Below are 26,331 nucleotides of genomic sequence, written 5' to 3'. Positions count from 1 at the left end.
ATATTCCGATACATATATAGAATTCTCCTCAGTGTAAATATTCTTATCGTACAAATTTAAAATTTGTTAAAATGGCGTCTTGATCAAAGGTCGTCTAGTGGGAATGGACTGGCTAGTGACGGAAGTAATAATTGGGAATTTTACAAATATGCGGCAAATTGGCTAATCTTTGGTTACGCATGAAGACCCAAAGGCCTTAGTTCCAGGGTTTTCTTGGATGACCTAAAACATATTCTGTGAACACATTCTATTATTTGCAGCATCGCTGGAGCAGGTTGAATGCAAAGAAAACTTTTGATGAACTCTACCACAACATTCATGTTTGCCAAAAATGCTACAAAACAAAATACATCAGATCTCACATGCAACAATATACTCAAATATAACAGCTCACTAGCGCCGCATCTTGGAAGAAGTGCTCATTATATTGAGCACCGCTTTGTAGTCCTGGACATCCTGAACAATGTTGCCGAATACAACTTGGTTGTAGGTATGAGGGATCTCAAGCTAAAGTAATATTTCAAATATGCAAGAATATTGCAAGTACACTAGCGCCGCCTATTTGTAAATTTCCTAATTATTTATTCCGTCACATGACGGTCCATCCCCACCAGACGAACTTTGTTAAAGATACGTCATCTTTACAAATTTCAAATTTGTGCGATAAGAATATTTACAATGAGGAAAATTCTATATATCGGAGTTACTTGAGTAGTCTAATGAATAATGAATTCAAATATACCGCCACCTAGCGACCAAGCTCTAAGCTAATCAATGCCTAATGTCAAAGCACTCACCTTCCTGCATAACCTTTTTGAAAAGGTGCAGTTCAAAATGGGTAGGATTTTCAGATATAAGTAAAATAAGCATAAAAATCACTGTTTTTGTACCTTTTTTTACGAAAACCCCTCCCCGCGATGTACCCGCCCACCTATAGTCAATCTTTGGTAACGACCTGAAAGATGATTAAATTATCTTTCGAAACAGCCCCAAAAATCCAAAATTGGCCGAACATTGAAAAAGTTATAGCAATTTAAATTTGGGGTCAATTTGACCCCAGAGCACAGACAACGTAAGTTTTTTGAAAAAAGTACACTGTAGCGCAAATTTTCAAGATTTTTCAAGCGAATTTGCACTTAGGAGACAGATCTCGGCGAGTATTACCAAACTACCAAAAATTAGGAGAATCGGTTGAAAACTAAAAAAATGGCAGCCACTCAACTCAAAGTGGCCTGGGGTCATATTGACCCCAGAGCACAGACAAAAGGTTAAGCACTTCCACAGTTATTAACTGCGAGGTTTCTAAGCCAAGTTACCATTTTTGCATTCGTATATCATGAGGCTAACACGATGATACTTTTATGCCCAGGGAAGTCGAAACAATTTCCAATCCGAAAATTGCCTAGACCGGCACCGGGAATCGAACCCAGCCACCCTCAGCATGGTCTTGCTTTGTAGCCGCGCGTCTTACCGCACGTCTTTACTAATGTAATAGGAACTTGGTCATTTTAAAACATAATGCAATAGTGTCCGGGTCACTTTTTTGAAACGTGAAAATTTTGACCAAACTTCAACATCGAAATACATCGTCCAAAAACGTGTTCAAATGATCAAATAGAGTTTGTATGAATCATCAATGATCATATTTTGTGTATATGGTGTACTAGTAAAGATAATCCGGATAATTAGAGAGTTTTTCGTTAAATGGCTTATGTGTCCGGCACTGGGGGATCTCCCCCTACAAAAATTTTAAGAAAACAATTTTTTTTTTTGAAGCAATACAATTGGCTCACAAAAAGGCCATCATAAACTCTACTATATCATGTATTAACCAATACATTTGAACGCAAATAGGTGCGATCACATTTGTAAAAATTAGATTAGGAAGTTTTTTTCTCGTACTAAAAGTCTATTATTTTGATTGGCTTTTAAAATATGTTCCCAAACTAATTTTCAGTGAAACAAATGTTTTTCTTATAATTCAATATATACATTTTCGTGTCATAAAGATATTGGACCCTAATTTTCAGTTTAAAATTTTGGTCCCATGGCGTAGAAGTGCGTGGAGTGTGTCAAAGGTGTCTACCCAGCGTCACGGCACATTCATCAGTATACTTTCACTGGAAAGTTTCCTAGGAAGGATTATAATTTCATAATCATTAGGATCTAGGTACTAAAACCGCATCATGATATGGAAATTTATCTATAACCGACTAATTATGATATTCCGGAGATTCTATAAGCCAACAATTAGCGCAAAAGTAATAAAATGTAATCCATTTATAATCCGTTATGCATTGATGATTATTCTATCATAAAAGAAAAGTTTACGGCACACGTACGCATACATGTAGCGTTGATAGCAATTTGTCGGCGATAAGCTACCCTTTTCCGCATCTACACGCTGAGCTCGTGCCAAAATTATGTTTGCTCGCGTCGTTTCGTTATACATACTCCTTCTAAGAACATTTATCTATGCCATTGGCAACAAACAACAAGATACAGCCGAAAAGCGGTCTGAAAGCGTTATTCCTAGAACGATTTTTTTCATAACTACGCCCCAGCGCACCCAACGTAAGATAGATAACTCTCGTCATCGTCAAACAATGTCGGGTCGAGATTATACGCAAGGAAAATGAAAATAAAACTTTAACTGAAGCATACCGAACAAAATGGAATATGATCAACCCCACTGCTACTTCTGTTGAGGATGGTTAAAAGTTGCTCCTCATCGTTTGCTATCCTCTCATATTTCATAAGTACATAGTTTTCTTTTTTGCTCTAACTACTGTGCATGGTAGTTCGCCAGTTACAACGTGTAGTTTCCTTATTAAATGCACTTTTCCACTTTAGCACTTGCACACACTTGATATGATTCAGCTGATGCTGCAGTTTACACTTTGTGCCGTCTTGTCACACTGGTCCACGAACCAGAGTGGAAACGGGGATGTCGGTATACGTAAACAATCTCATAAACAAGCAACGATGAAAATGCTTTTGTACAACTTCCTTCCTTTTGCTTTAAGCATTTTCACGTTCATTATTCGTCACGACTGCAATTTGCTTCACTTGATACCACTTGAGCCAAGTAACTTCTTTTTTTCCTGAATGCTCTTGACTTTAATTTTTCTCGTCGATGTCCACCCACTTCACCTCTAGTCTAGCTCATCTCATTTAACAACGAAGGATCCAATGTTATATAATACGGCAATAGATATGCTATTACACACTATTGCAGTATTCTCCTTGAAATTGATTGGAAAAATTGATTTCACGCTGTGCTGGGACTATCAACCAATTATAATCGGGAAATTCTGCTGATTTTCAATTGTATCTCCGATTGCTTCACACTGTGTTCTAGTTCTTGTCACTGTGGCTAATCCACTGCACTGCCTTGAACCCAGCATCCTCTGCCATTGCAGTCAGAGCAAAATAAAGAAAAACAACAATTTAATAAGTGAAAAACCGACCGTGAATTCGACTCGGGAGAAAAACAGTCCGTAACTTTCCACCGACCCAGCGATACTGTGTGCGAAAATGTGGCTGATAAAAAGAAAAACTGACACACAACATATGATTGCATCCGACGACGGCTATAGTGACGGGCGCCAGCATGTAAACAGCTCCGTATCAGTAGCGTGAAAAGTGTGGATGGAAACGGAACCAGAATTTGAGAACAATGAGCGGTTGGCTGGGCAGAATGAGAGATTTTGCGCACTCCTCACAGGTGGTCAATCGGTTTTCGGCTTCGGCAGTTTGATAAACGCGTGCTGTGATAACAAACGAATGCAGGCGGTCCAGCAAACCAAACTGAACAGTTGGAATCGTACAATCGCTCACGTGTATAACCTTTACGCATTCGTCCATGCTGTCCTGAAGCGGTCTATTCGTGAGCGTTCAAAAAAGTTGGAAAACCATTCACTTATTTTAATATGAGATTAAGAATATAATATTGCATGTGCTGCTTTCTGAGAATAGAGTCATATTAACTCATATACCGGCTCTTTCAACACGCAGAAACAAAATTTACAAAACTAGATACATATCACAATGGTATACTACGAAGCTCATATCACAATGGTATCCTAGTCGAAATAGTCTGATTTTTATGAATTTCTAAAGCATTTAATAATTAGGGGCAAAACGCGCTAGAGGTGCTGCAAAATGGCAAGAGTGTCTCCCATTGTGGGCCTAGTTGCGTGTTTCGCTCATAACTTTTTTTTCAAGTCAACATTATGCAGCAATATAAACATAAACACCAATGGAAAGTTGCAGACCTTTTTATCTTTATTTAGGTGTTTTTTAAATCTTAAAATTAAGTTCAAAACCGTCAGACCTTAGCTATTTTTCCAGAAGTAACTATATTGTATTACCCAAACGTTAAAATTTTGCAAGTGTTGATTTTTGGCCGAACAAAATTTAATATGATATTAAGACTATAATGGCTTAGAGTCATTCGGCCGAAAAGGTCATTTGGTCGAATGCCGTTTGTCTGAATAATTGAAATACGTTTCCTTATTAAGTGTGTGAAGTGAGTAGTGCACGGAATATTTCTATTAGCGCCGCATATATTTTGGAAATGCAAAGTACACTGGTCAAAATATAAGTGCGGGGCACATATATACAATATGCATTTTATTCTGAGTGTGGATAGTGAGAAGTAAGCGAGTTTCAAGCAATACGAAGCAAGATCATCTCTGATTGAAGAATAAACAAAGAAGAAGAAAGGAGGAAGAAGAAGGAAAAACCCTGATTAATCCACCTAGCGGTGATGGTGCCTTTCTCGTGCAGTATAAAAATAGTATTTTGGCCATTACTCTTGAGCCCATAGTCCGATCTGGCCAATTTTCAATAGGAAACAATGGGAGAGTATTCTGCGTCGAATGCAACTTGTTGCGAGTAAATCGGTTGAGGATTAGTACCTGAAAAATGAGTGACATTTTTTTTTGAGCGGGTGAGTACCTGAAAAATGAGTGACATTTTTTTACACAAATTTTCTATTAAAAAAAAGTGGTATTTTGGCCATAAATCCCGAGCCCATAGTTCGATCTGACCAATTTTCAATAGGAAACAATGGTAGAGTATCCTGCGTCGAATGCAACTTGTTGCGAGTAAATCGGTTGAGGATTAGTACCTGAAAAATGAGTGACATTTTTTTTTGAGCGGGTGCGCACAGACACACACACATACACACACACACACACACACACACACACACACACACACACACACACACACACACACACACACACACACACACACACACACACACACACACACACACACACACACACACACACACATACACACAGACATCACCTCAATTCGTCGAGCTGAGTCGATTGGTATACAACACTATGGGTCTCCGGGCCTTCTATAAAAAGTTTGTTTTTGGAGCGATCATATAGCCTTTACCGTATACTTAGTATACGAGAAAGGCAAAAAGAAGAAGAAGAAGAAGGAAGGAAGAAGGAGGAAGGTAGAAGGAGGAAGGAAGATGGAAGAAGGAGGTATGAAGAAGGAGGAAGAAGCAAGAAAGAAATAGAAAGAAGGAAGCAGGGAAAAGGAAGAAGCAAAAAGGAAGGAAGACGGAGGAAGGAGGAAGAAGAAAGAAGGGAGACGGAAGAAGGAAGGGGAGAAGGAAGAAGGAAAAAGAAGAGAAAAGACTGACGAAGGAAAAAGGAAAAGAAAATTGGAAGAAGAAAGAAAAAAGACGGGAAGAGGAAAAAGGAAAAAAGAAGAAGGACGAAAGGAGAAGGAACTAGGAATAAAGAAGAAAGAAAGAGGAAGAGAGAAGGAATGATGAAGAAGGAAGGAGAAAAAAGGAAGAAGAAAGAAAGAAGGGAGGAGGGAGGAGGAAGAAGAAACAAGGAAGAAAGAAGAATGACTTAGGAAGAAGTATCAAGGATTAAAGAAGAAGAACGAAGAAGTTCTCAGTTCACTTTTCTCTTTCCACTTTTCACTTCCCACTTCCTACTTCTGATTATTTCACTATTTACTACTCGTAATCTGAGGTCAATTTTTTAAAGTATTCGGCCAAACAACACTCAGCCAAATGGCCAGAAACCAATTTAATATTGCCCTTGAATTGAGCATGAGCATAATGACCGTGCATTTCGTAGTTGCTCTTCCGTGATTGACCAGAACAATCGCAATTGCACAGGAAACCAATGGATGGAAGCATGGGATTTGCTTAACCTTAATGTGCACAATCCGAGAGCTCTAGAATTTTAAATGGTCGATAACGGCACTGGCCACGTCCTCACGATCCATCGGGTATGGGAAGGAATTGATGAAATCACTCGCCCACTGCAAGCCGAGAACAGCTCTGCACTCGCCACGAGCTCATGCGGAATTTTTATTGGAATCTGGGTGTTTTTTTCCCTGTTGGGTATTTTAATCTGGGGGTTAGGTTCTATGGCAGAGGTTCGTCTTGGTTAACGGGTTTCCTGATAGTAATGAAAGGGTTTTGTGTAATTGTATGCCGAAACGAGTTTTTTGCTCATTTCGCATTCTAACAATTAACTGCTAGAACTAGTAAAGTTGTATGAATGAGAGCTGGAATTAAGCCTATTTCCAGTTCTAGTAATTATTAGGACATGAAAAATATATGAAAAGATACAAAGTAGAAGGAATGGAACGGGCCTGGGTTTGAACCCACAACCTCCGGCGTATGAGGCAGAAGTGGTATCCATATGATCCTTTAGCCCGTGTTTGTGAAGTAGGATGCTCCTGAATTGATGAAAAAAGGAAGTTTATTTGTTTTAGAAGCCTGACATCAAATCCGAAGGCTTTAAATGACAATATGAAATAAAAAATCTTGCGTTTGAAATAGCCGATTCTTATGCCTGCGCACTTCAAATGTACAATGGATGGAGTTTGCAGAGTGACTGATTGACCAAAACTTGCGAAACTGTACAGAGAACCAAATGAATGGATCTTAGGCTTAGCTAACCATTCTCAATGTACACGTTTCGGAAGCTCAAATATTTCTAATCAATAACGGCGCCGGCCACGTCCTTACTGTCATATAGGAAGGAAATGATTGTTAGTCCGACTTTCGTTGCTACTAGTCTTGGGATAGGATATTGTGCTAGTTATAAAGGATATTCTATCTGGATTCACTTTGGTAAGCAATGGGATCTGTGGGATAGGATATGAATGCACTCATTGAAAGTACTTTACTTACGTTTGTGTTTGTGTTTGTTTGTTTCACGTGTCTGTGGCATTTGCATCATTCTAATGATAAAGATCTCGAATAGACATCGCATCCAACTGTCCCATGCTGGCAGACAGTTTATTGTTCTTTAAGTTTTGCAGCAGTAATTAGCTGTGATGGCTCTTCCATCTTATCGCTGATTTACGGAACGCCTTGTTAAACCTCAACCTATTTAAACGTTTACCGAGTTTAACGCAAGGATGTGCAAGTTGAGGATCGAAGGTCGTTTTTTTAAACTACAGCATTATCAACATGCATTGTCCACACGAAAGACGAATCGATGAAGAGAAAGAAGCGTTGTATGCACAACTGGAGCAGACATATGATGGATGCCCACAGCGGGACGTCAAGATCGTCATCGGTGACATGAACGTTCAGGTAGTAAGGGAGGAAATGTACATACTGGTGATCGGACAGGACAGTCTGCATAAACTTTGCAGCCTCCCGCGGAATAATAGTCCAAAGCACTTACCTTCCCTGACAGATGGAGAAAACCTAACCAAGAAACGGAAAATCAAATCTACCACCCACTAAACTCTCCTTGGGCACCAACCCTAATTTCCCCCGCGATGGCTTTCCATAATTACTTCTGGTGGATAGGCTGTACTTAATGTACTCATTCACACAGGCACTCACACCAATAGATACTTACTTGGTTGGACGCACACTCTAAAACTCCACAGCCATGCCTCGAGGAGTCAATAGCGGTAACTGAATGGAACAACTTAGACACTCCTACCTCAGCAAGTGTAGTCTATACACAAACTTCAGCCATGCCTCGGGGTGACGATAGCAGTTGCCCGCTACGACACTCCTTCCTCAGCACAAGCCGATTACTCTTCTGCCAAAGCAAACCACGCGCTACCCTACCGAAGTAAGGACATTCCCGTGTACCACGTATGTCTCACTGTGTTTGGATTCAACCCACTACCACACTGCCGCCAAAGCAGCTTCTCCAAATGTCACTCGCCCCATGTGAGTCTTATTTGGGTGCTCACCCTAACACTCCACTCACATGCCTCGAGGTGTCAATAGTGGTATGTAGGGACACATCAACGATACTACGCTACGACACTCCTGCCTCAGCATGCACAGTCTACACTCAAACTTCTGCCATGCCTCGAGGTGACCGTTGTGTTGCCAAAAGTGTGACGATGTTTACAAAAATTTTAGATGATTCATTCAAAAAGTGTGACATACGGGGAGGGGGGTTAAAAATGATTGAATTTTACGTAACGTGGATTAATGGATCTTCCATTAGACTTCACGAACGTCTGCGCATACCGCAGTGGGAATATATAATCCGACCTCTAGCTCGTTGCAGTTATCCTGCGCTCAAAACTATCGACGAGGTACAACACGCCTTGAAGTAAGTCGAACGTCCAACTAGCTAAAGACAAGGCGCAGCAGCTGGACGGAACGGAAGAGCAACTTCTCTTGTAGTCGCAGCTTCTCTTGTAGATGGTTGGAAGAGCTCTTCGGTCTGCAATTGGTAGCACCGCAACCCCTGCACTAGGCACGGTGCCCTCGGAGCAGAGTAACGACTGGTATGACGCTGGAGAAGAAGAATGCAGCATGGGCGGTATTGCTGCAACACCGCACGAGGACGAAAAGAGCACGATACAAGACAAACACGGCGCGGAACAGACAAAACACGATTTTCCGGGAGGAGGGAAAACGCCAGCAGGAAGATCGAGACCGTGAATACACGGCACATTAGACTGGCCCAGCTTAGTATGGGGAGAAAAAAATGTTGTCGAATTCCACGGGGCACCCCCCAGAATTGGGTCTTTGGGTGAGAAAATCAATCTCTGAACATTTCAGCTCAATCGCTTGTTGCATAAGCTGGCGCTTTTGATTTGAAGTTTGTATGGGGATTTCAGCCAAAATGTATAGGAAAATACACCTCCGTCACTCATTCGATCTGAAAATTGGTTCTGATTGCTCAATTGACCTCAATATTGCAAAACCGGCAGTTGGTATGCTACAGAACAATTTCACAGAACATTGTATGATGATTAAATGAACTTTTATATAATTTTCGTCTGATTTGTTAGGCGCTGAATTGTGTATTTTTGGATTTATTGATCAAATCGTATCAGCCGAAACCTATATAAAAGTTCATTTAATCATCATACAATGTTCTGTGAAATTGTTCTGTAGCATACCAACTGCCGTTTTTGTAATTCTTAGGTTAATTGAGCAATCAGAATCAATTTTCAGATCGAATGAGTGACGGAGGTGTATTTTCCTATACATTTTGGCTGAAATCCCCATACAAACTTCAAATCAAATGCGCCAGCTTATGCAATAAGCGATTGAGCTGAAATTTTCAGAGATTGATTTTCTCACCCAAAGACACAATCCTGGGGGGTGCCCCGTGGGATTAGACAACTTTTTGTTTCCTGGGCCAGTCTACGGCACATGCATGTTCCCTTGAATTCATTTCATTCCATTTGAAACATGTATCGTAAAAACCCTTTTTTCCTTCGATTAGATTCGAACCCACGACCCGCGGTAAGACTGAATCCCAACGTCTCTGCTTTTATTCCACTAGATTGTTTGATGAAATGCGTGCCAATTATCAAAATCATATACATTTCACAGGCCATTCTATGGAAATAACTGGAATGCAAGACGTTTCGCGGGACACTTTCAGCGCAGGACAATTGGAAAAAATGCGGGCCTGTCCCACGAAATGGGAGACGTCTGATCAAATTAATCTAGACCCTAAATGCTGAAGTGCTAGAGTTCAGAGAGGTAAGATTTTCTACACGAGAATCTTAGCTATCGTTCAGTTTCTCATACACGGAACCGGCAGTGACGACTCGTAACGTACGAAAGGTCATAATATGATAATATCGTCAGTAGGTTGATTGGAATACCTCATTTACAAATTGTACAGGAAAACAATTCTCACTCCTCTCGCTCAGCACATGTGAAGTGCTCCATATATGTATGAGCAACAATTGATCCACAAGTTGGAGGTTGGATTATTATTACTATCACTACTACTTCAATACAATAACATCGTAAATCACCTGAACGAAGTGTGAATTGAGATGTATCTTTCCGCTGGGCAGCACGTGCTTTTCTCTACACGCAATGTTGACAATGTCACGAAAGATCTTGCACATCGCACTTCTCATTTAAACGGTTCCGATCAATGAAACCATCCTATAATTGTCACCGTCTCGTCTGACGGTGTTGCAACTTTTCTAAATTTAAAACACTCTCGTACATCTCAATATCGCCTTCCAACAAACGGCGACGATGAGCTGCGATAGCGTGTCTACCAGCTCCACAAGTATAAACAAGCCGAGAAGGATAAATATATATTTGCCGATACACAGCTCGACTGTTGCAAGTGGGTACTCAATACAATGATGCTGACCAAGTAGCTGCCAAACAATAATAAACCATGGAAATATTTTCCCTAATTTTTCAATGCCAAAAAATAATGTTACTTCATATAGTTTGCTAATTATACATCCATGCAAACAGAAATTAGAATATTCTGGTAAACAATGACAATACATATAATATTGTTAGGGAACACACTCCGCAGAATTACATATGGTCTGTGTTCTAGTAAATCGAACCAAGCGGCATAAAAAAACTTAATGCTTGTTCCAATAAAACACATATCGTGTCGAATGTTCCTCAACTCAAAAACGCATAAAATGCAATGCGCAAAAGCATCCCATGCTATAGCTGCCGGTAGTCGGGGCACCAAGAGGATTCGAGCCAGGACGACCGCCAGGAAGGGATTCAACTGGTAGACAATGTAGCAGTGGATCAGCCAGCCCGTCGACGAACTAGCATACACAAGTGGCCGCAACTTTAGAAGAAGTGCATGAGCACAGCCCCTTCCTACGGTAACCCGTTATCTGGGAGACACTTTTTTAGCAGATCACGCTGTAGCTCATAGCTGTTTGACTGAGCATCTGCTCAGGTGTCTGTAGCGCAGATTATTTGAGCCTCAAAACCTTGTGGGTAAAAGCTATTCTACTGATTCTAAATCTATGAAGCAATTTCACGGACTAGAAGTCTCAGCTACAGCTGAGTGCGGGTAAGATCGACATCATGTAAGGGTGAATACCTACACATCAAGTCAGGAATGGATCGAACATTAAAACAATTTCAAATAATGTTAAATAATAAATAATTGAAAATGTTTAATGATAATTATTTAACTATTTATGCTTGAACCGCATCGACAAACGATAAATCCGGCGTCATGCATGTGTGGCAGCGAAATAGCACTTGTTGTTTACTATATGCAGCAAATATCCAATAACTCCTAAACCATCTAAGTAGGCTTAATGCGAACCAGAACTGACAGCCACATCATTAGCAATCAAAGCAATCGGGAAATGTATCGTCAGTCACGCGTAGTGAACCATCAGTGGCATAAGGTGTTTCAGAGGCTCCCGCTTGCCTATAGTTAGAATAAACTCCACAATGCACAAAGCATGACGTGGAAAATACTAACGGAGACTCTAACGCTCAGTCCGATAGAGAGTATTAAAATATTTTGTAATATTTTTTTTATTTATTGTTAATTGTCGACTGGAATAAAAGTTGCTTTTGGATGTGGCTTTCTCAGTCTGACGATAATCAAAACGGCTATATTTTGAAATTACCCGACGTTTCGGCCGAATATATTTTGCCTTTTTCAAGGGAAATTATTTGTCAACCGTTTTTCTTTCGCGAATCAATACCTGTTGCATGTTTTGGGCATGTAGCAAGAAGAAGGCCTAATACATTCGGCCGAAGCGTCGGTTAATTTCAAAATCTAACCGTTTTGATCATCCTCAGACTGAAAAAGCCACATACATAAGCATATATTTTTTATTTTCCAAATTTGAATATAACTGATTTTGGGATATCAATTACATTTTTTGACTAACATCTTCTCAATATTTCCTTTTTATTATCAAAGGAGATTACGATTCAAATTATTAAGAATTTAAGTTATAACTGAAGATGCGATATAATTATACGATGCAATCCTAATACGGGTTGAATAAATTATTTAAAATTATTAAGAATTTAAGTTATAACTAAAGATGCGATATAATTGTACGATGCAATCACGGGTTGAAGACAGGCAAGAGAAAGAATAAGTTTTATCTATCATTAGTTTATTTAGTAGATCCATGTGCCAGTGGGCGTTAAAAATCTAGTGTCTATGATGAAATAGCAAGAATAAAGTTATTTAGTTGTTATTTATAAACTACAGATATTTAGGCAAAAGCAGTGACCGGTAGGTTTGTCCTATTATTGTTATAGTTTTTTCAGACCTTTAATCCGTTTGATTCAATTCTCAAACAGATTCATATTCCAAAGACTGAAACTAAATCTTATAAATAATGACTAATGCAATATAAACTGCATACATTCAGTTGATAGTATCGTTTAAATTTACATTCTTTTTTGGCATTCCCTTTATGTGCATTACTTTCGTGTAAATTTCAACAACTTTTTCTATCTGTGTACATTTTATTTGAGGCAATATAGCTCACGCCGGTGTGCAGAGAAACGGTACCATTACCATAGGATCGCATATGCTGCTGGACTTTGCGGACGATATCGATATTATCTGGATTGATCACCGTGCCATGGAAGAGGGTGTTGCGCATTTTAAGATGGGAGACAGCGAGGATTGGACTCACGATCAATACCAGCAAAACAAAGTACATGATCGCTGGCAATCAACGTGGATTCGTTAGTACTTCACAGTGGCACTGGATGGTAAAAATGTTTAAGTTGTTGAAGAAATTGTGTTTCTTGAAACTCTAGTGACTTGCAATAACAATACTACCTGCGAGGCGAAAGGGCGTATTGCAGCTGCGAATAGGAATTATTACGGACTTCTTAACCAGTTTAAGTACCCTAGTCTGCGAACAAAAACAAAATTTGCGCAGTATACTACTTTGATTCTTCCGGTGGCTTTATACGGCTATTAAACATGGATGTTAAAGGAAGCTAATCGAAGAGCTTTCAGAGTATTTGAGCTTAAGGTGATGCAGACAATACTAGGCGGTAAACAGAAGAACGGCATCTGGCGGTGTTGAATGAATCACGAGTTATACCAGGTGTATAAAGGGCTGGATATTGTGAAACTTATACAACATCCCAGTCAACACACAATCGTATATGATGCAACATAAAATGCGATTGGTGGAGGAAAGTGGTTTGATAAATTTGTCATCATGCTTTGTTATGATTCGGAACAGTTTTGCCTTTCTTTTATCGTTGTTCATATTGAGAGCGATTTCTGCAAACCCTGGTTTTTACTGATCAGGAAGTGAAAGCGAATTGATGAAGACATACATATTCCTAGCAGTCCACTATTTGAGATTAAAAATTTGCAACTTCGATAAAACAATACTTTCATATACATAGTATGAAAAGACATACATATTTATGAGTTTGAAAGAAGTAAATCACCTTCACCATTAGTACCGGACTAATTGTTAGAAGTTGTTTTCGTATCCATGTTTCTACCCAATTAGAGCAAGAAATTAGAAATTACAACGGTAGCCTCTATTTTATGCGAAGCATGAACGGAAATATCGCATATATCACGAGTCAGAATCAACCAAATCAGCACACAAAGCATTATAAGGCGACTTTAGTATCATTTATCATCATACTCCACGTGCCGTCATACACCCTGGATTCTTCCGATCCGTAGTTTCTTTTTTGACCTTCCACGCTCTATTTTTATAGGAAAACTCAAAATATACTTGAAAATCCTGAGAACGGGTGCCAATCCATTTGCCACTCAATGTGCTGTGCGATGGCTTCCGTTCGTCCACCAACGCGTTTTTCGGAATGGAAGATTTTTTATCTTCGCGTGCCAGCACTAGTTACGGGAAGAATGTGCCAAAAACGTAGACTGCGTCGGGAGTGGAATTTAATAAATAATAAATATAATATATATATACTAGGAAACAGCTGAGAAATGATGCTGACCATGTTTACATTATACCTACTAGCGTACTTTATTGGATGATATTTGTCAATCTCAAGTCAGAGTATGCCAATGGCGACAAAGTTGATTGAAGTGAAATGCAAATTGTTATCAAGCTTTTCCAATCTCACATAGACTGACCAAATCATTTCAATTAATTGTCTACATCGCATAGCATCGCAAAGAGATGTCCATATGCAGGTATGAATTAGTGATTATTTTTTTATTATTCTTAAAAATAATTAGGCCAATAATGGGATTTGTGACAAATAATGGCCCCCGGGGTTCAGCATTCCCACATATTCATCGTTTTTGAGCTAGATGATGCAAAGCTTGATTTATTACGTGATTACATACATACATAAGATTGTAGATGTAATGAAGCCGCTTTGCGAGGCGGAACACCTCATCAATGAACCACGCGTCTCCACACTCAGTGCATACTCAAACGTTGTTTTCGTTAGCAAGTAGCAGAGCACATCGCCACTTTATTGAAGTGCAATGATTATCATCATTAGTCAGATTTTTCCCAATTTTTAAATAGCATCTGCTAGCCGTATGGTTTAACTGTAAGTCGTGGTGATGACAACCATGGAAATTGTTACAAATAAAATACACTGGAGACTTGAAAAAAATCACAGCTTTTTAAAAACCTCCAGATTTTTCTTTGATTTTTATTTGAATTTTGTCGTGGGGTCAATTCAATGTTTTAAAAATGCAATGTCAAAAAATAATCAACAACAAATCATCTCAAAATTGACTCCAGTATATTTGAGCATTTGCTTAAAAGGGCTTCTACATTGAGACATCAAAATCATGATTTTTTTTATGTCGGTTGTATAGAAGGTACGCAGTTGGAATAAGGCACACTGCACAGTTATTAGAAAAGGTCTATTGATAATGTTCATTTTTTATAGGTTTAAAGACGGAAGAAAGACATCCATAAATGTCGATCCGTCGACGACAATTTGTCATGCTGATGGAAGTTCACTGTCCATGAAAATGATCTGAAACATAAAATCAAAACATTTGCTTAATTTATACACTTTTCTGCATAGCTATGACCAGAACAATAAACAAAAAGATAAATGAGAAAACTGTGAGCGATGAAGCGATTTTCAAGAATTCCTTAGCCATGCGATAAGATGTATACAAACAAGACCATGCATTGGTTGGGTTCGATTCCCGGTCCGGTCTAGGAAAATTTCGGATTGGACATTTTCTTGATATCCCTCGGCATAAAGGTATAATCGTGTTAGCCTCATGATATACGAAGGCAAAAATGGTAACTAGTCTTAGAAGTGCCTAAAGAACACTAATCTCTGCCGGTCTTCTAGATGTTGTCTAGGCCCTAAGATGTTCGATCAAATCTTCAAGATAACCATCCAATATGGCGAGCGTCGTTTATTTCATATGCAAATGTTTCACTGATGTACCTCTCCTCGTAAAGAGACACATAACAGCAGAATTTAAAAAAAAAAGATGTCGTGAAAGACCTTCAGCATACAGGATGGGTTAGGGGAAATTATCTCAAAATTCATTGAAAGAAGCACCCAAATCCGCCAATTAGTCTAAAAGTAGCTTTTCAAAGACACTGTAGGTAGGTACTTGGGCAAGTACACGTTACGATCAAATATTTAACATTCAGCATTTAGCATTGAACAATTCGCACAAATTCGCAGGTGCCACAAGCCTAGACTATTGTATGTAGGCAGGGATGAGCCTGGAATTGAAACCACGACCTCCTTCTTATAAGGTAGAAGCTACTATAGCTACGGTAGCTACTATAGACCGTGGAGCTTGTTTGGTCCAAACATAAAGACGTTTTTGCAACATTGAGCACTACCACATGGGACAAATAAGACGCTGGAACTTCATAACATGCTTTTCTGATGACTTTCTTCAGAGCTCATGAAAACGTTGCGTTATATAGCTGATCCCGAGACAAATCGATTAGTTAGGAAATCTTGCAAATCGGTCCATCCGTTCGTGAGTTTTAGTGCCTCATAGGAAATGTAAACACATTTTTATGTATAGAGAAGATAATCACTTGGAATCAGTCGCAAATCGCCTTCAATTATGTATTCCCATCTACTATAGACCACCGAGCTCGTCTAGTACACGTTCTGGTTTAAAAATATAGACATTTTTGCAAGATTGAGCACGATTGCCAATCCGGATATGGCGAGTTCGATTCTCGGTCCGACCTAGGATGTTTTCGGGTGGGGAACATTATTGACATCCTGGGCATACTGTATTCATTGTATACTTGCCACACAAGATACATACACATGCAATGGCAGGCATAGAAAGCCTTTCAATTAATAACTGAGGAAATGCTAAGGGAATACTAAATTAAAAAGCAGGCCAAGTTCCAGTTGGAATGTAGTGCCATAGAAGAAGAAGGAGAAGAAGAATCATTTTAAGGTCACTCCTGACAGAATCCAGGTTTCAAAGTGCTCGCGTTTTCGGGGGAACACCACTGTATGAGAGTAGCATCACTTTCATCATTGATTTGGCACTAATCACTATCTCTTAGATGGAAGCAATGCATTTTCCAATAGTCGAGATCTGTCCACGTCCTTGCGAATGCCGAGGAAGGGGAAGGATGGTTAGCTGGACACCTTCTTAAGAAAAATGCAGAGAACTCTACGACCTCTCATAGGTGCCACGGAGCGTTTTTGGATTTGTTAGTGTGGAAGGTTATAACAGTAGAAATCGTTTCGGTAGAACTTGAATCACAGAAAGAACTAAGATAGAAATTACAAAGTAGGAAAGGGACGAGCCTGGACTTGATTCTTTCAGCAGGAATTCTCCTATAAGAAATTTGGAGACTACCTTTATCTTTAATTCTGAAAAAAATCTCCCCCAGGAATTCTGCGAAATTCCTTCTCCATGATTGCTTGGAAACTCATATTACAAGGGTTGTTCCTCCTTAAGAGATCTGATTACCCCTTCAGAATCCTTTCTCCAAGGATTTGTGGGAACTTTGGCTCCTTGCAAACCGTCAAGTTCTTCTTCAGAAAAACTGAACTTTGCCCCCTGTAGACTGTAATTTTCCTCAAATTCAGAACAAGTCAAAGGAAACTGATTTTCCAATCATTCTGGGCCCTTCCAAATCCAGAAATTCTGAGGAACTCAAATTTTCGAAAATCGAGGATGATCAAAACTCACACGCAATGTTTCTTTTGAATGATCAAGTGATAAAAACTCGCCAGCGATTAAGAATTGTTTGAAAATCGTAACTTCATTTAAATCATTTTGCGTTACATTTTGAACTTTTTTTCCTTACTACCATGAAACCATAACGCCAAATAGAATATATAACGGGAATATTGACAATTAGCTGACATCAGTGGCGTAGCCAGAAAATTGGTCTGGGGGGGGATGTTTTCTGAACATTTTTTAATTTCGAAAAGGTTCGAAAAAAAATTTCTTCTAAAAATATTGTCTCTGGGGGGGGTTTTATGTCCAAAACCAACCCCGTGGCTACGCCACTAGCTGACATCATAAATATAATAGCCCTGTTTGTCTGTCCGGTGACTAGCCAACCAGACGCAGCACGCGGGAAAGTCTCACAAAAAATAAAATATTTGACACTTTAATTCTTTTTTACTATCAGATGCAGAAAACAAAACCAGTGACAACCTTAGACAACCAGACACAGCATTTGATGAAAAAAATCACAGACAACAGACGTTGAAAATTTTGATTGGAAAAAAACAGTTGTCACGGGCGCTACTGCGGCCACAAATAAACTAGTTAGTAAAGATTATGGTTTGAATGAAAAATCTGCATTTATTATCGTTTGAGTAAAAAATTTGAGAAGTTGTCGCCAGCCAATTCGCCTACAATTTTCCCGTGAAAAGTTTTAACTTGATGATTGCAATCATTATTGTCTGAGTCAGGAGTACTGAGGACTTACCTCTTCAGGAATTATGTGGAATTATTCAAACCTACGTCTTCTTTGCAAACTGCAGTCAATCTGAGTGGTCGAAACTGCGTTTCACTACTCCACTACTGGGCACATCCTCTGGACAAAAATATTCGGGGTTGTGTCCGGGGTTGTGTGGTTTTGTGTGCTAGGGCATAGCAGCTATAGTAGAACACACGCCCTTCGGCCTTCGGACTCCTCTGCACCCCGATCTGCTCCGTCTAGACGACGTTTGACCTTTATGGTCGTACGTCGTTTGGCTTTGCTCTGAGCACCTTCACCGGATTGCTGCCCGAGCCGTTATGGGTTAGGCGCAATCTTTTTCTTATTAGCCGTCAGTGCAAAATCTTTAGCCTCTTGGGCCATATTCGCTCCTCCAAGGATGGAGAAAGCATCGGTGGCGGCGAGAAGGTGGAGCACGGAGTTGGTTTCGTAGTGATTGGTACGCCGCAACGTCGAATCATGAGATGGAGGCCAGTAATAGTGATCGCATATGCGTGTTGAGAATTAAGGGCTAGTTCTTCAACTACAGTTTGATTAATGCATACACACCAACCAACGACAAACCTACCCGTAACGCTGGGTAGATACCTCTTCGTGGTGTGTTACGGGGTAAGTTCTACCATGGTCACATTGCCAGCTACAGGCACATCCTGATCCAACGAATACCTTCCCAATATCCAACTCCGTGGTACTTCTTCCTTCTCTCCCTAGAGACGGTACAGATAAGCGTGGCCAGAAATAGTTATTCTAATGCTTTTGTCATTTTTGTCATAGATTGAAATTAAGGACTACACCCACCTTGATTTCTGATAGCAATCTGGACAGAGATTTCAAAGGAAACATGAGTATCACTAGTTTCCAGTCCACGAAATAATTTATAGTAATTTATTTATTTTCCATATTTCATTATACTTATTTTTTATATTTCACTATATTTATTTTTCATATTTTTACATTTTAATTTTTAGGTTTTCATATTTTTTATAATTTTATATTTTAACATTGTATATTTTTTAATTACGTATTTTATACCTTCCTAATCTAACATTTTTATGTATATTATTTCTGTGCATTAAAATTTTAATTTTATTATGTTTTATATTATCATATTTTTATACCTCTTTAAATTTAACATTACACTTTCTTTTTGATATTTAATGATTTAATATTTTTAAACTTTTATATTTTGTATTTTTGTATTTTCATATTTATATAATTTCATGTTATTACACTTTCATATTATAATATTATTATATTTTCCATATTCTTATATTTTTCCCATTTTTATACTTTTATGTGCTCACATTATGACGCTTTTATATTTTTATATTTTCAGGCTTTCACATTTGTTATTCCTGTATATGTTCATATTTTTTTGTCTTTGTATTTTTAATTTCAAATTCCATATTTTAATCTTTTGTATTTTCATATATTTGTATTTTCGTTTTTCATGCTATCATATTCTCATATTGTTATAATTTCTTAAATTTAATTTTCATATTTAAATTTTTTGTCTTTCTTATATCTTTATACTTTCATGTTGTTATAATTTTTATGTTTTCATATGTTTTTATACTTTCATATTTCCATGTTATATATTTTTGTGTTTAAATATTTTTATATTACCTTATTTTCAGATCTTCATATTGTCATATTTTCAATATCACTTTTTATATTTTAAAATTTTTCAATAATTTCATATTCTCATGCTTTTAGGTTTTTTTTGTACTCATATTTTTGTATCTTCATTTTTTAATTTCATGTTTTCATATTTTTTCATTTCATATAGCAATTTTTATTCTCTTGTTACATTATATTTTTATGTTTCTTATTTTCATATTATAAAATTTTCATAATTTCATGCTTTTATTTATTTATATTATTGTATTATGTATCTTCATATTTTCATGATATAACATTTTCATAGTACACTACAAAACATCCCAGGAATGAAAGCTTCACAACCTGCCATGTAACCTTTATGCAGACGACGTCCTGGCACATGACCTGCTATCTGATAATCATAACATTCTAAATAATAATCAAATTCTTTACAATTTCCAGCTTCTTCTACAAGAGATGTACATCCCGAGTTATCTTTGGCTCCAAATTGATGTTATATTCTACAAATATATATAAAATTTGATATAATTTCTTATTATAATGTTATTCATTTCACTACATATTTATATAAAAACTACCAAAATAAGAACTTAAAAGAACGCGGTGCGTATGGTACGGTATGTCCACGCATCCTTCAGCCCTGTAGATTCGTGATATGTATCATGTTGAAGTGACTACTTGAACACGATACATCTCGAAGAATCATCTCTGCGGCAAACACAACGCAGTGGGCCTGGCCGCTTTGAAGTTTATGTCATACCACTGGTATGCTGTAAGCCTCAATATTGACAAGAAAAATTATTGGGCGTCATCTAACTCAATGATTTTCCAGGATGCTTTCTTTGTACTGGCTGCGTTTGTGTTCGATTAGATTAGATTAGATCAGATTAGACACACCAACCAACGACAAACCCGATGATGTGAAGGACCCCCTAAGTAATAAAATGTATCGATGCTTGGTTTTATGCACATTTTATTAGGGTTTTATTGTGACAATAATCAAAGCCTATTGATTTGATCTTCAATAAATTAAAAATCCTTCATAAACCTTGTTTTAAAACTAAACCATGTATAAGATAACAATTATACGTTTCAGATTTATAATTGCTTTCTAGTGCGCCATAAAACCAATTTGACCCCCCAAGTAATAAAATGTATCGATGCTTGGTTTTATGCACATTTTATTAGGGTTTTATTGTGACAATAATCAAAGCCTATTGATGCTGTAAACAGGCATAAGTAGGCATATTTTTACCGACAGGATGTGCTGAGTTTCTGATGTACTTATTTCTCGAATTAAAATCTAATTAAAGTTAAAAGGAACAGCTCAAAAATCTCCCAGTTATAAGAAACACATTTTCCAAAAAACAATTTGATATCTGTTTATTAAAGGACAAACTTTTTGAAATCCAATTCTATTCCACCTAGAGGTGTGCGCCGGTCCGATATTCGTCGGTGGTGGCGTTTGTTGGAGTTTTGGTCGGCGGCGGCGGCGTTTTCGGCGTCACGCCGAAAGCCATTTTAGCCGGCGGCGGCAGCGGCGTGAATCGGCGTGGCGATTTTTTAATTACGCATCTTCAAAAAAATTACATTTTTCCGGGATAGACTTTTATTTACAAAGGAAAAATCTTTTAACTTTCGCATGAAAAATCTGATGAACTTCTTCTTAAAATTCTATAAGTTTTTCCTAAAATTGGAAATATTTTCCTAATTTTCCACGGGAACTACTTTGAAGTTTCGAGAAATCTTCGGACTTACCAAGAGAAGCTCTTTAGAATTAAAAAATAAAATTGTTTGGAATTTCAGCATCAAATTCGTAGCAATTTACATGAGAAACTTCAGAGTTTCCACGAGAAATTGCTCCTAACTTTTACAGGAAAATCTTCGGAAATTATTGTTTAGTATTCTTCGAAATTCACTCAGACAATTCTTCATATTTGTAGAAGAGTACGGCTGGTAGAATGAGTGTTTTAACATTTGCTTTCTCAGTCTAGAATAAATAAGACGGATAATTTTGTTCCACGGGACACTCCAAGAAGTTTTCAAGGAAAATTCTCTGGATTATTCACGGAATTTGAACGGAAATTTCTTTAGAAATTTGTGCGAAAGATCTTTGGATTTCAATGGAAAATTGTTCGGAATTATTGGATTTCTTGGGAAATTCTTTGTACAGTAGACGTTCGATAACTGAAAGTCATTTAAATGCAATGCTTTTAACTGCAATTCGATAGTCTCGGACAGCTGAACTTCAAAACGATTTAAAAGTCGATGATAGGGTAAACTGCCCAATAGTGGACCCCCTAGTAGCGGAGTTTTGCTCTTCATGTCATAAGGAGTAGAAGTTTTCAACATATTAATTCTGCTTGATGTCTAATAACAAGTTATCCATCTCCTCTTCACGATACATACATAAAACTCTCAAATACACGACGTTATTAGTTGAAATTAACATTTTAATTTCTGACTGAATTCGCCCTATAGTAGACCCCCTGGGGGTCCATAATCGGAAATTGCTTCCCTATAGTCGACACTTCATTTGATTTTCATGTTTCGTTTCGGGACGTTCTTTTTCCCTATTATGGACCCCCCAAAATGTTCCTATAATGGACACTCTCGTGTTTATTTTTTATAGAATTGTAAAAATCATCTAGTTTTATTTTCCATAGCATTTCCAATGCATGGAATCAAATCACAGGACTGTAAGGTAGGTTCTCCCGATGGAATTTCATAGCAAAATGTGCAAAAATGGCTGGAGGGTCCACTATTGGTTGGGGGTCCACTATTGGGCACTTTACCCTAGCTGCTTCGCGCTGCACAATCCGGTGCATTTCATTTGACGTCGTCTGACAATCGTTTGACGTCTAGAATGTGTCACAGTTATCGAATGGCATTCGCTAAGTGAAACGAAAACATGTTGCAGTTATCGAACGACTAGTGTATTGTCCATAAAAAAATCTTGGGAAATTTCATTGACCGAAAGCGACATACGGCTGAACTGGTCGAAAAAGTCGATTGCCCTAACGTTTGGCCGAATAGGTCATCAGCCCGAAAATGCCGTTTGGTCGAAATGATCGTTTGACAGAATGGGCCATTTGTTTATTGCTTGAGCCAACAGGTACGGCCAAATGTCAATCATTGAACGGGTAATTCAGTCAAAAATATCCATCCGTTTGGCCTAATGACATTTTCGTAACCATTCTACTTTTTAAGTCGATACTGGCTTTTAAGCCAAAAGTCATCTAACCAAATCCCATTAAGCCGAACTGAGCGAAACTGTTATCATGTCGAAAATGGTTTGACCAAGAATGTAGTTTGACCGAAAACGACATACAGATGAAATGGACATTCAGTCGAACTGGTAATTTGGCCGAGAAAATCATTTGACCGAAAATGCCTTTTGGTAGTTTTGGTCCAAATGGCTCTTTCTGCCAAATGAATATTCTTACCAAAAGACATTTTTGACCAAATGATCTATTCGGTCAAACGCCTTTTTGGCTAAACGCCATTTTCAGCCAAATAACCTTTTAGGGCAAACAACTTTTTACAAGTCCGGCCAAATGTTCCTTTTGGCTGTACGTCGCTTTCGACCAAACTACATTTTCGGTCAAATCAGTTTTGACCTGATAACCGTTTCCGTTAAAAGTTTAGTGTTGCTAAGTGGTACTTGGTTAGATGTCTTTTGGTCTAAAGGCCAGTATCGACTTGAAAGTAGAGAGGCGCTACGAAATTTTGTTTAATGGTCAATTGACAAAAAGGCCATTTAGCCAAACGAGTGGCCATTTTTGACCATATTACCCGTTCAGTCATTGACATTTGGCTAAATGGCCCATTCTGTCAAACATCCTTTTCGGCTAAACGGTATTTTCGGCCAGCGATCGTTTCAACCAGACGACCTGTTAGGGCAAACGGCTTTTACCAAATTATCAGTTCGATCGTCTGTCACTTTCGGTCAATGGAATTTCCCAAGAAGTTCTTGAAAATAGAAAGAATTTTCTGAAGAAATTAAAAAAAAATCCAAGTCACCGAGCCTTTTTCCGTTGTTTTAAAGTTGGCTATGCCAAACTAGCCGTTTTGAATAATCTAGATTGAGGTAGTCAACGTTAAAGCATCCTTTTCAAAGAATACTCAACAGAAACTCGATAGGAACTTTCCAAGGATATATTGAATATTTTCTTGTAGAAATTTGGAACAACTTCCCGTAAAAACTCTGAGGAGATTCTCATGTAAATTCCAAAGAATTTTCCTCGATAAATCCAAAGAACTACTATTGGTAATTCCAAAGCGTTCTCGAAACGTTAAAGTAGTTGCAGTGGAAATTTTGAAAAAAAAATCCAAATGAATATTCAGTAATTTTTTTTTTGTCTTTATTATTGAAACTTTCAGCCCAAGGCTGGCTCGTCTCGTACTTTCAGTAAAAACTTGAACAATTTTCTGGAGAAGTTCATCAAATTTTCGGGGTGAAATTCAAAAAATATTCGGGCATATTCGGCTATTGAGCTATTTGGCCAACCGATTTTTTCAGCCAAAGGAACTGCTCGACCAAATGACATTCATGGCCAAATAACTTTAAGATACATACCCTAGCAAATCCGGAAAACATAATGAGAACATATTTTCATCTCATATTGCTGTATATCTATTACTAAATTGAATGATATGACCTAGATCAAACTGTGTACTTATTTTGTTGTCGGAAACAATATCAAAATTAGTTTTCGATTTGTTTTCATCAACAGCAGGAATAGTTTTTAATTTGGTTTCACAGTAAGATTTTTCTGCTATCCGTTTTGTTATTTTAACCGTTACAAGATATCAAATTAAGTGAACACAATCGATGATTTAAAACAAGTTAGCGATTTGCTCACAAGATTTGCGCGAGTAGGCTTCTACCAAATAGTCTTTTCGGTTAAACGACATATTCGGCCAAACAACTTTCAGTCTTCGGCCAAATGGCTTTTTGCCGAACGACTCTTTTCCGTTCAAAAATTCAATTTCAATGAGATTTCTTTTGGATATCAACGAAAAATTTCTCGCAGTTGTCACACGAAGCTTTGCTTAGTTTTTACGGAGAGCTTTTCGAAATTTTAACAATAAAATTGCTAGCCTATGGAGTTTCAACGTAATGTTGTAGAAATCTATCAGTAAATTATACGGAAATTACACTGAATCTTCGGAATTTCCACTGAAAATTTCGCATTTCTTCAAATTTGAATCGGCGTAGAAAACTATAGATCAGCGGCGTGAAAAATTTTAAACGGCGGCCCGCCGACGCAAAAATGACGGCGGCAGCGGCGTGCCAAAAACTGTCGGCGGCGGCGGCGCACACCTCTAATTCCACCTCGCGTTTTCAAGGGCTCCTCTTTCAAGCAATGAGCAGCTGTATTTTTTATTACACGGATATTGCGACGCAGCAAAGCTTAAATAAAAATATGACAGTTATTCGTTGCTTCTTTGTTGAGATTTGTGGCTCTGAGAATGCGAGGTGAAAATTATTTGGATTCTTGGCAGTTTTACCTTAATAATTATTGAAATTTCAGTTTTTTTTATTTATTTTGATTTTATTTTGGCAAATGAGGCCAGAAGATACATATGAAAAGCTGTTAAATAAATTACTTTAATTGTTTGTGGATTTTTATAAAAATGTTTCGAAGACATGTACATAAACACAAAGTAAAGTATTATTTAATGTATAATAAACTTCATTTGATTGAAATTTCTATCAAATCTACCCAACCCATGTTTTGATTCCAAATTCTGCATATCATAGAAAAACACAAATTCCGTAAAAGATAGATAGATTTTGTCTACTTATTCGTATACGCGCCGAGAACTTTCATTTCCATAAATCTGGCACCGCTTCCCGTATGAAAAAAGCGTTTCCTGGCTTAGCCACTGGGCGTAGAATAGGACGCCGTGTATTGCTGAAAAAATTAATCAGGACAAGGTTTAATTACAAGTTTTAAACGGTAATTAAGTAACCAAGTAGAATTATTGAGGTTATCACGAAAGCTATTTAGCTTTTTACCGCTAGATTTTTTATTTACATAAAAATGACTCGCCATATTGGTATAGTGATGAACTTCGAAAGCCGTAATAAAAAATACATTAATTCGTATCAAATAGATGATTGAAATTAGTTATGTCTGGAGTATTTTCACGAAATCATGTTTAGGGGAAGAGGCCCCAAAACGCCCCCCCCCCCCTCCAGGCAAAACGCCTTTTGTGGTTTCCCTCATATTTACCGTCATTAAGATGTCCGTAACAAAACTAGATCTAAAATTATGTAGGTTAGGCGAAAAACGTTTCAAAATAGTGTATGCGAAGAAGCATCTAACATTTTGGCGAGGGAAAACGCCCTAGTGGCACTAACCTACAATGTACTTGCGTCTCCACGCACTATCCATACCAGAATGCTGATTCGCCGACGCATGGTGCTTTGTTCCCTAGGAGCTGCCAGCTAAAAGGCGTTTTACCTCATGAGTTTTCCGGCAACAGAATATCACCACTTTTTTGAAATGTGGATATTATCAATATGATTGAGATTTTTTGACAATTTTTGAATGGCATCAA

General features: G+C 38.0%; 1 protein-coding gene across 2 annotated transcripts in view; it reads right to left on the bottom strand.

The window, feature by feature from the left end:
• LOC134224109 (Kv channel-interacting protein 4-like) overlaps positions 1-26,331 on the bottom strand; it is a 105,078-nt gene that overhangs the window by 64,227 nt on the left and 14,520 nt on the right. The gene's annotated exons all lie outside the window — the stretch shown is intronic.

The sequence above is a fragment of the Armigeres subalbatus genome, chromosome 3 (assembly GCF_024139115.2).
Source record: "Armigeres subalbatus isolate Guangzhou_Male chromosome 3, GZ_Asu_2, whole genome shotgun sequence".
NCBI classification, from domain to species: domain Eukaryota; kingdom Metazoa; phylum Arthropoda; class Insecta; order Diptera; family Culicidae; genus Armigeres; species Armigeres subalbatus.
This window is presented reverse-complemented; position numbering and strand designations above follow the sequence as displayed.